The sequence below is a fragment of the Gorilla gorilla genome, chromosome 20, assembly GCF_029281585.2.
Source record: "Gorilla gorilla gorilla isolate KB3781 chromosome 20, NHGRI_mGorGor1-v2.1_pri, whole genome shotgun sequence".
In the NCBI taxonomy this organism is placed as follows: Eukaryota; Metazoa; Chordata; class Mammalia; order Primates; family Hominidae; genus Gorilla; species Gorilla gorilla.
This window is the reverse complement of record NC_073244.2, coordinates 36796995-36812062: the sequence shown is the minus strand read 5'-3', so window position 1 is coordinate 36812062 and position 15068 is coordinate 36796995.

The following is a 15068-nucleotide window of genomic DNA, read 5'->3' as shown; positions in this document are numbered from 1 at the left end:
GCAAGTGGATATTTGGACCTCTTTGAGGATTTCGTTGGAAACGGGATTTCTGCATATAACGCTACACAGAAGAATTCTCAGTAACTTCTTTGGGCTGCGTGTGTTCAACTCACAGAGTTGATCCTTCCTTTAGAAAGAGCAGATTTGAAACCGTCTTTTTGTGGAATTTCCAAGGGGAGATTTCAAGCGATTTGAGCCTACGGTAGAAAAGGAAATATCTTCGTATAAAAACTAGAGAGAATCATTCTCAGCAACCACTTTGGGATGTGTGAGTTCCACTCACAGAGTTTAACCTTTGTTTTCATAGAGCAGTTTGGAAACACTCTATTTGTAAAGTCTGCAAGTGGATATTTGGACCTCTTTGAGGATTTCGTTGGAAACGGTGTTTCTGCATATAACGCTAGACAGAAGAATTCTCAGTAACTTCTTTGGGCTGCATGTGTTCAACTGACAGAGTTGAACCTTACTTTAGACAGAGCAGATTTGAAACCCTCTTTTTGTGGAATTTGCACGTGGAGATTTCAAGAGATTTGAGCCTACGGTAGAAAAGGAAATATCTTCATATAAAAACTAGAGTTAATCATTCTCAGCAAACCCTTTGGGATGTGTGCGTTCCACTCACAGAGTTTAACCTTTGTTTTCATAGAGCAGTTTGGAAACACTCTATTTGTAAAGTCTGCAAGTGGATATTTGGACCTCTTTGAGGATTTCGTTGGAAACGGGATTTCTGCATATAACGCTACACAGAAGAATTCTCAGTAACTTCTTTGGGCTGCGTGTGTTCCACTCACAGAGTTGAACCTTACTTTAGACAGAGCAGATTTGAAACCCTCTTTTTGTGGAATTTCCAAGTGGAGATTTCAAGCGATATTGGGCCTACGGTAGAAAAGGAAATATCTTCTATTAAAACTAGAGAGAATCATTCTCAGCAACCACTTTGGGATGTGTGAGTTCCTCTCACAGAGTTTAACCTTTGTGTTCATAGAGCAGTTTGGAAACACTCTGTTTGTAAAGCCTGCAATTGGATATTTGGACCTCTTTGAGGATATCGTTGGAAACGGGATTTCTGCATATAACGCTACACAGAAGAATTCTCAGTAACTTCTTTGGGCTGCGTGTGTTCAACTCACAGAGTTGATCCTTCCTTTAGAAAGAGCAGATTTGAAACCGTCTTTTTGTGGAATTTCCAAGGGGAGATTTCAAGCGATTTGGGCCTACGGTAGAAAAGGAAATATCTTCGTATAAAAACTAGAGAGAATCATTCTCAGCAACCACTTTGGGATGTGTGAGTTCCACTCACAGAGTTTAACCTTTGTTTTCATAGAGCAGTTTGGAAACACTCTATTTGTAAAGTCTGCAAGTGGATATTTGGACCTCTTTGAGGATTTCGTTGGAAACGGGATTTCTGCATATAACGCTAGACAGAAGAATTGTCAGTAACTTCTTTCGGCTGCGTGTGTTCAACTCACAGAGTTGAACCTTACTTTAGACAGAGCAGATTTGAAACCCTCTTTTTGTGGAATTTCCAAGTGGAGATTTCAAGCGATTTTGGGCCTACGGTAGAAAAGGAAATATCTTCGTATAAAAACTAGAGAGAATCATTCTCAGCAACCACTTTGAGATGTGTGAGTTCCACTCACAGAGTTTAACCTTTGTGTTCATAGAGCAGTTTGGAAACACTCTGTTTGTAAAGCCTGCATTTGGATATTTGGACCTCTTTGAGGATATCGTTGGAAACGGGATTCCTCCATATAACGCTACACAGAATAATTCTCAGTAACTTCTTTGGGCTGCGTGTGTTCAACTCACAGAGTTGAACCTTCGTTTAGAAAGAGCAGATTTGAAACCCTCTTTTTGTGGAATTTCCAAGTGGAGATTTCAAGCGATTTTGGGCCTACGGTAGAAAAGGAAATATCTTCGTATAAGAACTAGAGAGAATCATTCTCAGCAACCACTTTGAGATGTGTGAGTTCCACTCACGGAGTTTAACCTTTGTGTTCATAGAGCAGTTTGGAAACACTCTGTTTGTAAAGCCTGCAATTGGATATTTGGACCTCTTTGAGGATATCGTTGGAAACGGGATTCCTGCATATAACGCTAGACAGAAGAATTCTCAGTAACTTCTTTGGCCTGCGTGTGTTCAACTCACAGAGTTGAACCTTCCTTTAGACAGAGCAGATTTGAAACCCTCTTTTTGTGGAATTTGCAAGTGGAGATTTCAAGAGATTTGAGAGTACGGTAGAAAAGGAAATATCTTCATATAAAAACTAGAGTTAATCATTCTCAGCAAACCCTTTGGGATGTGTGCATTCCACTCACAGAGTTTAACCTTTGTTTTCATAGAGCAGTTTGGAAACACTCTATTTGTAAAGTCTGCAAGTGGATATTTGGATCTCTTTGAGGATTTTGTTGGAAACGGGATTTCTGCGTATAACGCTAGACAGAAGAATTGTCAGTAACTTCGTTGGGCTGCGTGTGTTCAACTCACAGAGTTGAACCTTACTTTAGACAGAGCAGATTTGAAACCCTCTTTTTGTGGAATTTCCAAGTGGAGATTTCAAGCGATTTTGGGCCTACGGTAGAAAAGGAAATATCTTCGTATAAGAACTAGAGAGAATCATTCTCAGCAACCACTTTGAGATGTGTGAGTTCCACTCACGGAGTTTAACCTTTGTGTTCATAGAGCAGTTTGGAAACACTCTGTTTGTAAAGCCTGCAATTGGATATTTGGACCTCTTTGAGGATATCGTTGGAAACGGGATTCCTGCATATAACGCTAGACAGAAGAATTCTCAGTAACTTCTTTGGCCTGCGTGTGTTCAACTCACAGAGTTGAACTTTACTTTAGACAGAGCAGATTTGAAACCCTCTTTTTGTGGAATTTCCAAGTGGAGATTTCAAGCGATTTTGGGCCTACGGTAGAAAAGGAAATATCTTCGTATAAAAACTAGAGAGAATCATTCTCAGCAACCACTTTGGGATGTGTGCGTTCCACTCACAGTGTTTAACCTTTGTTTTCATAGAGCAGTCTGGAAACACTCTGTTTGTAAAGTCTGCAAGTGGATATTTGGACCTCTTTGAGGATTTCGTTGGAAACGGGATTTCTGCATATAACGCTACACATTAGAATTCTCAGTAACTTCTTTGGGCTGCGTGTGTTCAACTCACAGAGTTGATCCTTCCTTTAGAAAGAGCAGATTTGAAACCGTCTTTTTGTGGAATTTCCAAGGGGAGATTTCACGCGATTTGGGCCTACGGTAGAAAAGGAAATATCTTCGTATAAAAACTAGAGAGAATCGTTCTCAGCAACCACTTTGGGATGTGTGAGTTCCACTCACAGAGTTTAACCTTTGTTTTCATAGAGCAGTTTGGAAACACTCTATTTGTAAAGTCTGCAAGTGGATATTTGGACCTCTTTGAGGATTTCGTTGGAAACGGGATTTCTGCATATAACGCTAGACAGAAGAATTGTCAGTAACTTCTTTCGGCTGCGTGTGTTCAACTCACAGAGTTGAACCTTACTTTAGACAGAGCAGATTTGAAACCCTCTTTTTCTTGAATTTCCAAGTGGAGATTTCAAGCGATTTGGGCCTACGGTAGAAAAGGAAATATCTTCGTATAAAAACTAGAGAGAATCATTCTCTGCAAACTCTTTGTAATGTGTGCGTTCCACTCACAGAGTTTAACTTTTGTTTTCATAGAGCGGATTGGAAACACTCTGTTTGTAAAGCCTGCAAGTGGATATTTGGACCTCTTTGAGGATATCGTTGGAAACGGGATTTCTGCACATAACGCTAGGGAGAAGAATTGTCAGTAACTTTTTTCGGCTGCGTGTGTTCAACTCACAGAGTTGAACCTTACTTTAGACAGAGGAGATTTGAAACCCTCTTTTTGTGGAATTTCCAAGTGGAGATTTCAAGCGATTTTGGGCCTACGGTAGAAAAGGAAGTATCTTCGTATAAAAACTAGAGAGAATCATTCTCAGCAACCTCTTTGAGATGTGTGACTTCCACTCACAGTGTTTAACCTTTGTTTTCATAGAGCAGTCTGGAAACACTCTGTTTGTAAAGTCTGCAAGTGGATATTGAGACCTCTTTGAGGATTTCGTTGGAAACGGGATTTCTGCATATAACGCTACACAGAAGAATTCTCAGTAACTTCTTTGGGCTGCGTGTGTTCAACTCACAGAGTTGAACCTTCCTTTAGAAAGAGCAGATTTGAAACCCTCTTTTTGTGGAATTTCCAAGGGGAGATTTCAAGCGATTTGGGCCTACGGTAGAAAAGGAAATATCTTCGTATAAAAACTAGAGAGAATCATTCTCAGCAACCACTTTGGGATGTGTGAGTTCCACTCACAGAGTTTAACCTTTGTTTTCATAGAGCAGTTTGGAAACACTCTGTTTGTAAAGCCTGCAAGTGGATATTTGGACCACATTGAGGATTTCGTTGGAAAAGGGATTTCTGCATATAACGCTAGACAGAAGAATTCTCATTAACTTCTTTGGGCTGCATGTCTTCAACTGACAGAGTTGAACCTTACTTTAGACAGAGCAGATTTGAAACCCTCTTTTAGTGGAATTTCCAAGTGGAGATTTCAAGAGACTTTGGGCCTACGGAAGAAAAGGAAATATCTTCGTATAAAAACTAGAGAGAATCATTCCCAGCAACCACTTTGGGATGTGTGAGTTTCACTCACAGAGTTTAACCTTTGTGCTCATAGAGCAGTTTGGAAACACTCTGTTTGTAAAGCCTGCAATTGCATATTTGGACCTCTTTGAGGATATCGTTGGAAACGGGATTTCTGCATATAACGCTAGACAGAAGAATTCTCAGTAACTTCTTTGGCCTGCGTGTGTTCAACTCACGCAGTTGAACCTTCCTTAAGACAGAGCAGATTTGAAACCCTCTTTTTGTGGAATTTGCAAGTGGAGATTTCAAGAGATTTGGGCCTATGGTAGAAAAGAAATATCTTCATATAAAAACTAGAGGGAATCATTCTCAGCAAACACTTTGGGTTGTGTGCATTCCACTCACAGAGTTTATCCTTTGTTTTCATAGAGCAGTCTGGAAACACTCTGTTTGAAAAGTCTGCAAGTGGATATTTGGACCTCTTTGAGGATTTCGTTGGAAACCGGATTTCTGCATATAACGCTACACATTAGAATTCTCAGTAACTTCTTTGGGCTGCGTGTGTTCAACTCACAGAGTTGATCCTTCCTTTAGAAAGAGCAGATTTGAAACCGTCTTTTTGTGGAATTTCCAAGGGGAGATTTCAAGCGATTTGGGCCTACGGTAGAAAAGGAAATATCTTCGTATAAAAACTAGAGAGAATCATTCTCAGCAACCACTTTGGGATGTGTGAGTTCCACTCACAGAGTTTAACCTTTGTTTTCATAGAGCAGTTTGGAAACACTCTATTTGTAAAGTCCGCAAGTGGATATTTGGACCTCTTTGAGGATTTCGTTGGAAACGGGATTTCTGCATATAACGCTAGACAGAAGAATTGTCAGTAACTTCTTTCGGCTGCGTGTGTTCAACTCACAGTGTTGAACCTTACTTTAGACAGAGCAGATTTGAAACCCTCTTTTTCTTGAATTTCCAAGCGGAGATTTCAAGCGATTTGGGCCTACGGTAGAAAAGGAAATATCTTCGTATAAAAACTAGAGAGAATCATTCTCTGCAAACTCTTTGTAATGTGTGCGTTCCACTCACAGAGTTTAACTTTTGTTTTCATAGAGCGGATTGGAAACACTCTGTTTGTAAAGCCTGCAAGTGGATATTTGGACCTCTTTGAGGATATCGTTGGAAACGGGATTTCTGCATATAACGCTAGGGAGAAGAATTGTCAGTAACTTTTTTCGGCTGCGTGTGTTCAACTCACAGAGTTGAACCTTACTTTAGACAGAGCAGATTTGAAACCCTCTTTTTGTGGAATTTCCAAGTGGAGATTTCAAGTGATTTTGGGCCTACGGTAGAAAAGGAAGTATCTTCGTATAAAAACTAGAGAGAATCATTCTCAGCAACCACTTTGAGATGTGTGAGTTCCACTCACAGTGTTTAACCTTTGTGTTCTTAGAGCAGTCTGGAAACACTCTGTTTGTAAAGTCTGCAAGTGGATATTGAGACCTCTTTGAGGATTTCGTTGGAAACGGGATTTCTGCATATAACGCTACACAGAAGAATTCTCAGTAACTTCTTTGGGCTGCGTGTGTTCAACTCACAGAGTTGAACCTTCCTTTAGAAAGAGCAGATTTGAAACCCTCTTTTTGTTGAATTTCCAAGGGGAGATTTCAAGCGATTTGGGCCTACGGTAGAAAAGGAAATATCTTCGTATAAAAACTAGAGAGAATCATTCTCAGCAACCACTTTGGGATGTGTGAGTTCCACTCACAGAGTTTAACCTTTGTTTTCATAGAGCAGTTTGGAAACACTCTGTTTGTAAAGCCTGCAAGTGGATATTTGGACCACATTGAGGATTTCGTTGGAAAAGGGATTTCTGCATATAACGCTAGACAGAAGAATTCTCAGTAACTTCTTTGGGCTGCATGTCTTCAACTGACAGAGTTGAACCTTACTTTAGACAGAGCAGATTTGAAACCCTCTTTTAGTGGAATTTCCAAGTGGAGATTTCAAGAGACTTTGGGCCTACGGAAGAAAAGGAAATATCTTCTATAAAAACTAGAGAGAATCATTCCCAGCAACCACTTTGGGATGTGTGAGTTTCACTCACAGAGTTTAACCTTTGTGCTCATAGAGCAGTTTGGAAACACTCTGTTTGTAAAGCCTGCAATTGCATATTTGGACCTCTTTGAGGATATCGTTGGAAACGGGATTTCTGCATATAACGCCAGACAGAAGAATTCTCAGTAACTTCTTTGGCCTGCGTGTGTTCAACTCACACAGTTGAACCTTCCTTAAGACAGAGCAGATTTGAAACCCTCTTTTTGTGGAATTTGCAAGTGGAGATTTCAAGAGATTTGGGCCTATGGTAGAAAAGGAAATATCTTCATATAAAAACTAAAGGGAATCATTCTCAGCAAACACTTTGGGTTGTGTGCGTTCCACTCACAGAGTTTAACCTTTGTTTTCATAGAGCAGTTTGGAAACACTCTATTTGTAAAATCTGCAAGTGGATATTTGGACCTCTTTGAGGATTTTGTTGGAAACGGGATTTCTGCGTATAACGCTAGACAGAAGAATTGTCAGTAACTTCTTTGGGCTGCCTGTGTTCAACTCACAGAGTTGAACCTTACTTTAGACAGAGCAGATTTGAAACCCTCTTTTTCTTGAATTTCCAAGTGGAGATTTCAAGCGATTTGGGCCTACGGTAGAAAAGGAAATATCTTCGTATAAAAACTAGAGAGAATCATTCTCTGCAAACTCTTTGGGATGTGTGCGTTCCACTCACAGAGTTTAACCTATGTTTTCATAGAGCAGATTGGAAACACTCTGTTTGTAAAGTCTGCAAGTGGATATTTGGACCTCTTTGAGGATTTCGTTGGAAACGGGATTTCTGCATATAACGCTAGACAGAAGAATTGTCAGTAACTTCTTTCGGCTGTGTGTGTTCAACTCACAGAGTTGAACCTTACTTTAGACAGAGCAGATTTGAAACCCTCTTTTTCTTGAATTTCCAAGTGGAGATTTCAAGCGATTTTGGCCTACGATAGAAAAGGAAATATCTTCGTATAAAAACTAGAGAGAATCATTCTCTGCAAACTCTTTGTAATGTGTGCGTTCCACTCACAGAGTTTAACTTTTGTTTTCATAGAGCAGATTGGAAACACTCTGTTTGTAAAGTCTGCAAGTGGATATTTGGACCTCTTTGAGGATTTCCTTGGAAACGGGATTTCTGCATATTACGCTAGACAGAAGAATTCTCAGTAACTTCTTTCGGCTGCGTGTGCTCAACTCACAGAGTTGAACCTTACTTTAGACAGAGCAGATTTGAAACCCTCTTTTTGTGGAATTTCCAAGTGGAGATTTCAAGCGATTTTGGGCCTACGGTAGAAAAGGAAATATCTTCGTATAAAAACTAGAGAGAATCATTCTCAGCAACCACTTTGGGATGTGTGAGTTCCACTCACATTGTTTAACCTTTGTCTTCATAGAGCAGTCTGGAAACACTCTGTTTGTAAAGTCTGCAAGTGGATATTTGGACCTCTTTGAGGATTTCGTTGGAAACGGGATTTCTGCATATAACGCTACACAGAAGAATTCTCAGTAACTTCTTTGGGCTGCGTGTGTTCAACTCACAGAGTTGATCCTTCCTTTAGAAAGAGCAGATTTGAAACCGTCTTTTTGTGGAATTTCCAAGGGGAGATTTCAAGCGATTTGAGCCCACGGTAGAAAAGGAAATATCTTCGTATAAAAACTAGAGAGAATCATTCTCAGCAACCACTTTGGGATGTGTGAGTTCCACTCACAGAGTTTAACCTTTGTTTTCATAGAGCAGTTTGGAAACACTCTATTTGTAAAGTCTGCAAGTGGATATTTGGACCTCTTTGAGGATTTCGTTGGAAACGGTGTTTCTGCATATAACGCTAGACAGAAGAATTCTCAGTAACTTCTTTGGGCTGCATGTGTTCAACTGACAGAGTTGAACCTTACTTTAGACAGAGCAGATTTGAAACCCTCTTTTTGTGGAATTTGCACGTGGAGATTTCAATAGATTTGAGCCTATGGTAGAAAAGGAAATATCTTCATATAAAAACTAGAGTTAATCATTCTCAGCAAACCCTTTGGGATGTGTGCGTTCCACTCACAGAGTTTAACCTTTGTTTTCATAGAGCAGTTTGGAAACACTCTATTTGTAAAGTCTGGAAGTGGATATTTGGACCTCTTTGAGGATTTTGTTGGAAACGGGATTTCTGCGTATAACGCTAGACAGAAGAATTGTCAGTAACTTCGTTGGGCTGCGTGTTTTCAACTCACAGAGTTGAACCTTACTTTAGACAGAGCAGATTTGAAACCCTCTTTTTGTGGAATTTCCAAGTGGAGATTTCAAGCGATTTTGGGCCTACGGTAGAAAAGGAAATATCTTCGTATAAAAACTAGAGAGAATCATTCTCAGCAACCACTTTGAGATGTGTGAGTTCCACTCACAGAGTTTAACCTTTGTGTTCATAGAGCAGTTTGGAAACACTCTGTTTGTAAGGCTGCAATTGGATATTTGGACCTCTTTGAGGATATCATTGGAAACGGGATTCCTGCATATAACGCTAGACAGAAGAATTCTCAGTAACTTCTTTGGCCTGCGTGTGTTCAACTCACAGAGTTGGACCTTCCATTAGACAGAGCAGATTTGAAACCCTCTTTTTGTGGAATTTGCAAGTGGAGATTTCAAGAGATTTGGGCCTGCGGTAGAAAAGGAAATATCTTCATATAAAAATTAGAGTTAATCATTCTCAGCAAAGACTTTGGGATGTGTGCGTTCCACTCACAGAGTTTAACCTTTGTTTTCATAGAGCAGTTTGGAAACACTCTATTTGTAAAGTCTGCAAGTGGATATTTGGACCTCTTTGAGGATTTTGTTGGAAACGGGATTTCTGCGTATAACGCTAGACAGAAGAATTGTCAGTAACTTCTTTGGGCTGCGTGTGTTCAACTCACAGAGTTGAACCTTACTTTAGACAGAGCAGATTTGAAACCCTCTTTTTGTGGAATTTCCAAGTGGAGATTTCAAGCGATTTTGGGCCTACGGTAGAAAAGGAAATATCATCGTATAAAAACTAGAGAGAATCATTCTCAGCAACCACTTTGGGATGTGTGAGTTCCACTCACAGAGTTTAACCTTTGTTTTCATAGAGCAGTTTGGAAACACTCTGTTTGTAAAGTCTGCAAGTGGATATTTGGACCTCTTGGAGGATTTCGTTGGAAACGGGATTTCTGCATATAACGCTAGACAGAAGAATTGTCAGTAACTTCTTTGGGCTGCGTGTGTTCAACTCACAGAGTTGAACCTTACTTCAGACAGAGCAGATTTGAAACCCTCTTTTAGTGGAATTTCCAAGTGGAGATTGCAAGCGACTTTGGGCCTACGGAAGAAAAGGAAATATCTTCTATAAAAACTAGAGAGAATCATTCTCAGCAACCACTTTGGGATGTGTGAGTTCCTCTCACAGAGTTTAACCTTTGTTTTCATAGAGCAGTTTGGAAACACCCTATTTGTAAAATCTGCAAGTGGATATTTGGACCTCTTTGAGGATTTTGTTGGAAACGGGATTTCTGCGTATAACGCTAGACAGAAGAATTGTCAGTAACTTCTTTCGGCAGCGTATGTTCAACTCACAGAGTTGAACCTTCCTTTAGACAGAGCAGATTGGAAACCCTCTTTTTCTTGAATTTCCAAGTGGAGATTTCAAGCGATTTGGGCCTACGGTAGAAAAGGAAATATCTTCGTATAAACACTAGAGAGAATCATTCTCAGCAACCACATTGGGATGTGTGAGTTCCACTCACAGAGTTTAACCTTTGTTTTCATAGAGCAGTTTGGAAACACTCCGTTTGTAAAGTCTGCAATTGGATATTTGGACCTCTTTGAGGATTTCGTTGGAAACGGGATTTCTGCATATAACGCTACACAGAAGAATTCTGAGTAACTTCTTTGGGCTGCGTGTGTTCAACTCACAGAGTTGAACCTTAATTTAGACAGAGCAGATTTGAAACCCTCTTTTAGTGGAATTTCCAAGTGAAGATTTCAAGCGACTTTGGGCCTACGGAAGAAAAGGAAATATCTTCTATAAAAACTAGAGAGAATCATTCCCATCAACCACTTTGGGATGTGTGAGTTCCACTCACAGAGTTTAACCTATGTGTTCATAGAGCAGTTTGGAAACACTCTGTTTGTAAAGCCTGCAATTGGATATTTGGACCTCTTTGAGGATATCGTTGGAAACGGGATTTCTGCATATAACGCTACACAGAAGAATTCTCAGTAACTTCTTTGGGCTGCGTGTGTTCAACTCACAGAGTTGATCCTTCCTTTAGAAAGAGCAGATTTGAAACCGTCTTTTTGTGGAATTTCCAAGTGGAGATTTCAAGCGATTTGGGCCTACGGTAGAAAAGGAAATATCTTCGTATAAAAACTAGAGAGAATCATTCTCAGCAACCACTTTGGGATGTGTGAGTTCCACTCACAGAGTTTAACCTTTGTTTTCATAGAGCAGTTTGGAAACACTCTATTTGTAAAGTCTGCAAGTGGATATTTGGACCTCTTTGAGGATTTCGTTGGAAACGGGATTTCTGCATATAACGCTAGACAGAAGAATTGTCAGTAACTTCTTTCGGCTGCGTGTGTTCAACTCACAGAGTTGAACCTTACTTTAGACAGAGCAGATTTGAAACCCTCTTTTTGTGGAATTTCCAAGTGGAGATTTCAAGCGATTTTGGGCCTACGGTAGAAAAGGAAATATCTTCGTATAAAAACTAGAGAGAATCATTCTCAGCAACCACTTTGAGATGTGTGAGTTCCACTCACAGAGTTTAACCTTTGTGTTCATAGAGCAGTTTGGAAACACTCTGTTTGTAAAGCCTGCATTTGGATATTTGGATCTCTTTGAGGATATCGTTGGAAACGGGATTCCTCCATATAACGCTACACAGAAGAATTCTCAGTAACTTCTTTGGGCTGCGTGTGTTCAACTCACAGAGTTGAACCTTCCTTTAGAAAGAGCAGATTTGAAACCCTCTTTTTGTGGAATTTCCAAGGGGAGATTTCAAGCGATTTGGGCCTACGGTAGAAAAGGAAATATCTTCGTATAAAAACTAGAGAGAATCATTCTCAGCAACCACTTTGGGATGTGTGAGTTCCACTCACAGAGTTTAACCTTTGTTTTCATAGAGCAGTTTGGAAACACTCTGTTTGTAAAGCCTGCAAGTGGATATTTGGACCTCATTGAGGATTTCGTTGGAAACGGTATTTCTGCATATAACGCTAGACAGAAGAATTCTCAGTAACTTCTTTGGGCTGCATGTGTTCAACTGACAGAGTTGAACCTTACTTTAGACAGAGCAGATTTGAAACCCTCTTTTTGTGGAATTTCCAAGTGGAGATTTCAAGCGATTTTGGGCCTACGGTAGAAAAGGAAATATCTTCGTATAAAAACTAGAGAGAATCATTCTCAGCAACCACTTTGAGATGTGTGAGTTACACTCACAGAGTTTAACCTTTGTGTTCATAGAGCAGTTTGGAAACACTCTGTTTGTAAAGCCTGCAATTGGATATTTGGACCTCTTTGAGGATATCGTTGGAAACGGGATTCCTGCATATAACGCTAGACAGAAGAATTCTCAGTAACTTCTTTGGCCTGCGTGTGTTCAACTCACAGAGTTGAACCTTCCTTTAGACAGAGCAGATTTGAAACCCTCTTTTTGTGGAATTTGCAAGTGGAGATTTCAAGAGATTTGAGCCTACGGTAGAAAAGGAAATATCTTCATATAAAAACTAGAGTTAATCATTCTCAGCAAACCCTTTGGGATGTGTGCGTTCCACTCACAGAGTTTAACCTTTGTTTTCATAGAGCAGTTTGGAAACACTCTATTTGTAAAGTCTGCAAGTGGATATTTGGACCTCTTTGAGGATTTTGTTGGAAACGGGATTTCTGCGTATAACGCTAGACAGAAGAATTGTCAGTAACTTCGTTGGGCTGCATGTGTTCAACTCACAGAGTTGAACCTTACTTTAGACAGAGCAGATTTGAAACCCTCTTTTTGTGGAATTTCCAAGTGGAGATTTCAAGCAATTTTGGGCCTACGGTAGAAAAGGAAATATCTTCGTATAAAAACTAGAGAGAATCATTCTCAGCAACCACTTTGAGATGTGTGAGTTCCACTCACGGAGTTTAACCTTTGTGTTCATAGAGCAGTTTGGAAACACTCTGTTTGTAAAGCCTGCAATTGGATATTTGGACCTCTTTGAGGATATCGTTGGAAACGGGATTCCTGCATATAACGCTAGACAGAAGAATTCTCAGTAACTTCTTTGGCCTGCGTGTGTTCAACTCACAGAGTTGAACTTTACTTTAGACAGAGCAGATTTGAAACCCTCTTTTTGTGGAATTTCCAAGTGGAGATTTCAAGCGATTTTGGGCCTACGGTAGAAAAGGAAATATCTTCGTATAAAAACTAGAGAGAATCATTCTCAGCAACCACTTTGGGATGTGTGAGTTCCACTCACAGAGTTTAACCTTTGTTTTCATAGAGCAGTTTGGAAACACTCTGTTTGTAAAGCCTGCAAGTGGATATTTGGACCTCATTGAGGATTTCGTTGGAAACGGTATTTCTGCATATAACGCTAGACAGAAGAATTCTCAGTAACTTCTTTGGGCTGCATGTGTTCAACTGACAGAGTTGAACCTTACTTTAGACAGAGCAGATTTGAAACCCTCTTTTTGTGGAATTTCCAAGTGGAGATTTCAAGCGATTTTGGGCCTACGGTAGAAAAGGAAATATCTTCGTATAAAAACTAGAGAGAATCATTCTCAGCAACCACTTTGAGATGTGTGAGTTACACTCACAGAGTTTAACCTTTGTGTTCATAGAGCAGTTTGGAAACACTCTGTTTGTAAAGCCTGCAATTGGATATTTGGACCTCTTTGAGGATATCGTTGGAAACGGGATTCCTGCATATAACGCTAGGCAGAAGAATTCTCAGTAACTTCTTTGGCCTGCGTGTGTTCAACTCACAGAGTTGAACCTTCCTTTAGACAGAGCAGATTTGAAACCCTCTTTTTGTGGAATTTGCAAGTGGAGATTTCAAGAGATTTGAGCCTACGGTAGAAAAGGAAATATCTTCATATAAAAACTAGAGTTAATCATTCTCAGCAAACCCTTTGGGATGTGTGCGTTCCACTCACAGAGTTTAACCTTTGTTTTCATAGAGCAGTTTGGAAACACTCTATTTGTAAAGTCTGCAAGTGGATATTTGGACCTCTTTGAGGATTTTGTTGGAAACGGGATTTCTGCGTATAACGCTAGACAGAAGAATTGTCAGTAACTTCGTTGGGCTGCATGTGTTCAACTCACAGAGTTGAACCTTACTTTAGACAGAGCAGATTTGAAACCCTCTTTTTGTGGAATTTCCAAGTGGAGATTTCAAGCGATTTTGGGCCTACGGTAGAAAAGGAAATATCTTCGTATAAAAACTAGAGAGAATCATTCTCAGCAACCACTTTGAGATGTGTGAGTTCCACTCACGGAGTTTAACCTTTGTGTTCATAGAGCAGTTTGGAAACACTCTGTTTGTAAAGCCTGCAATTGGATATTTGGACCTCTTTGAGGATATCGTTGGAAACGGGATTCCTGCATATAACGCTAGACAGAAGAATTCTCAGTAACTTCTTTGGCCTGCGTGTGTTCAACTCACAGAGTTGAACTTTACTTTAGACAGAGCAGATTTGAAACCCTCTTTTTGTGGAATTTCCAAGTGGAGATTTCAAGCGATTTTGGGCCTACGGTAGAAAAGGAAATATCTTCGTATAAAAACTAGAGAGAATCATTCTCAGCAACCACTTTGGGATGTGTGCGTTCCACTCTCAGTGTTTAACCTTTGTTTTCATAGAGCAGTCTGGAAACACTCTGTTTGTAAAGTCTGCAAGTGGATATTTGGACCTCTTTGAGGATTTCGTTGGAAACGGGATTTCTGCATATAACGCTACACATTAGAATTCTCAGTAACTTCTTTGGGCTGCGTGTGTTCAACTCACAGAGTTGATCCTTCCTTTAGAAAGAGCAGATTTGAAACCGTCTTTTTGTGGAATTTCCAAGGGGAGATTTCACGCGATTTGGGCCTACGGTAGAAAAGGAAATATCTTCGTATAAAAACTAGAGAGAATCGTTCTCAGCAACCACTTTGGGATGTGTGAGTTCCACTCACAGAGTTTAACCTTTGTTTTCATAGAGCAGTTTGGAAACACTCTATTTGTAAAGTCTGCAAGTGGATATTTGGACCTCTTTGAGGATTTCGTTGGAAACGGGATTTCTGCATATAACGCTAGACAGAAGAATTGTCAGTAACTTCTTTCGGCTGCGTGTGTTCAACTCACAGAGTTGAACCTTACTTTAGACAG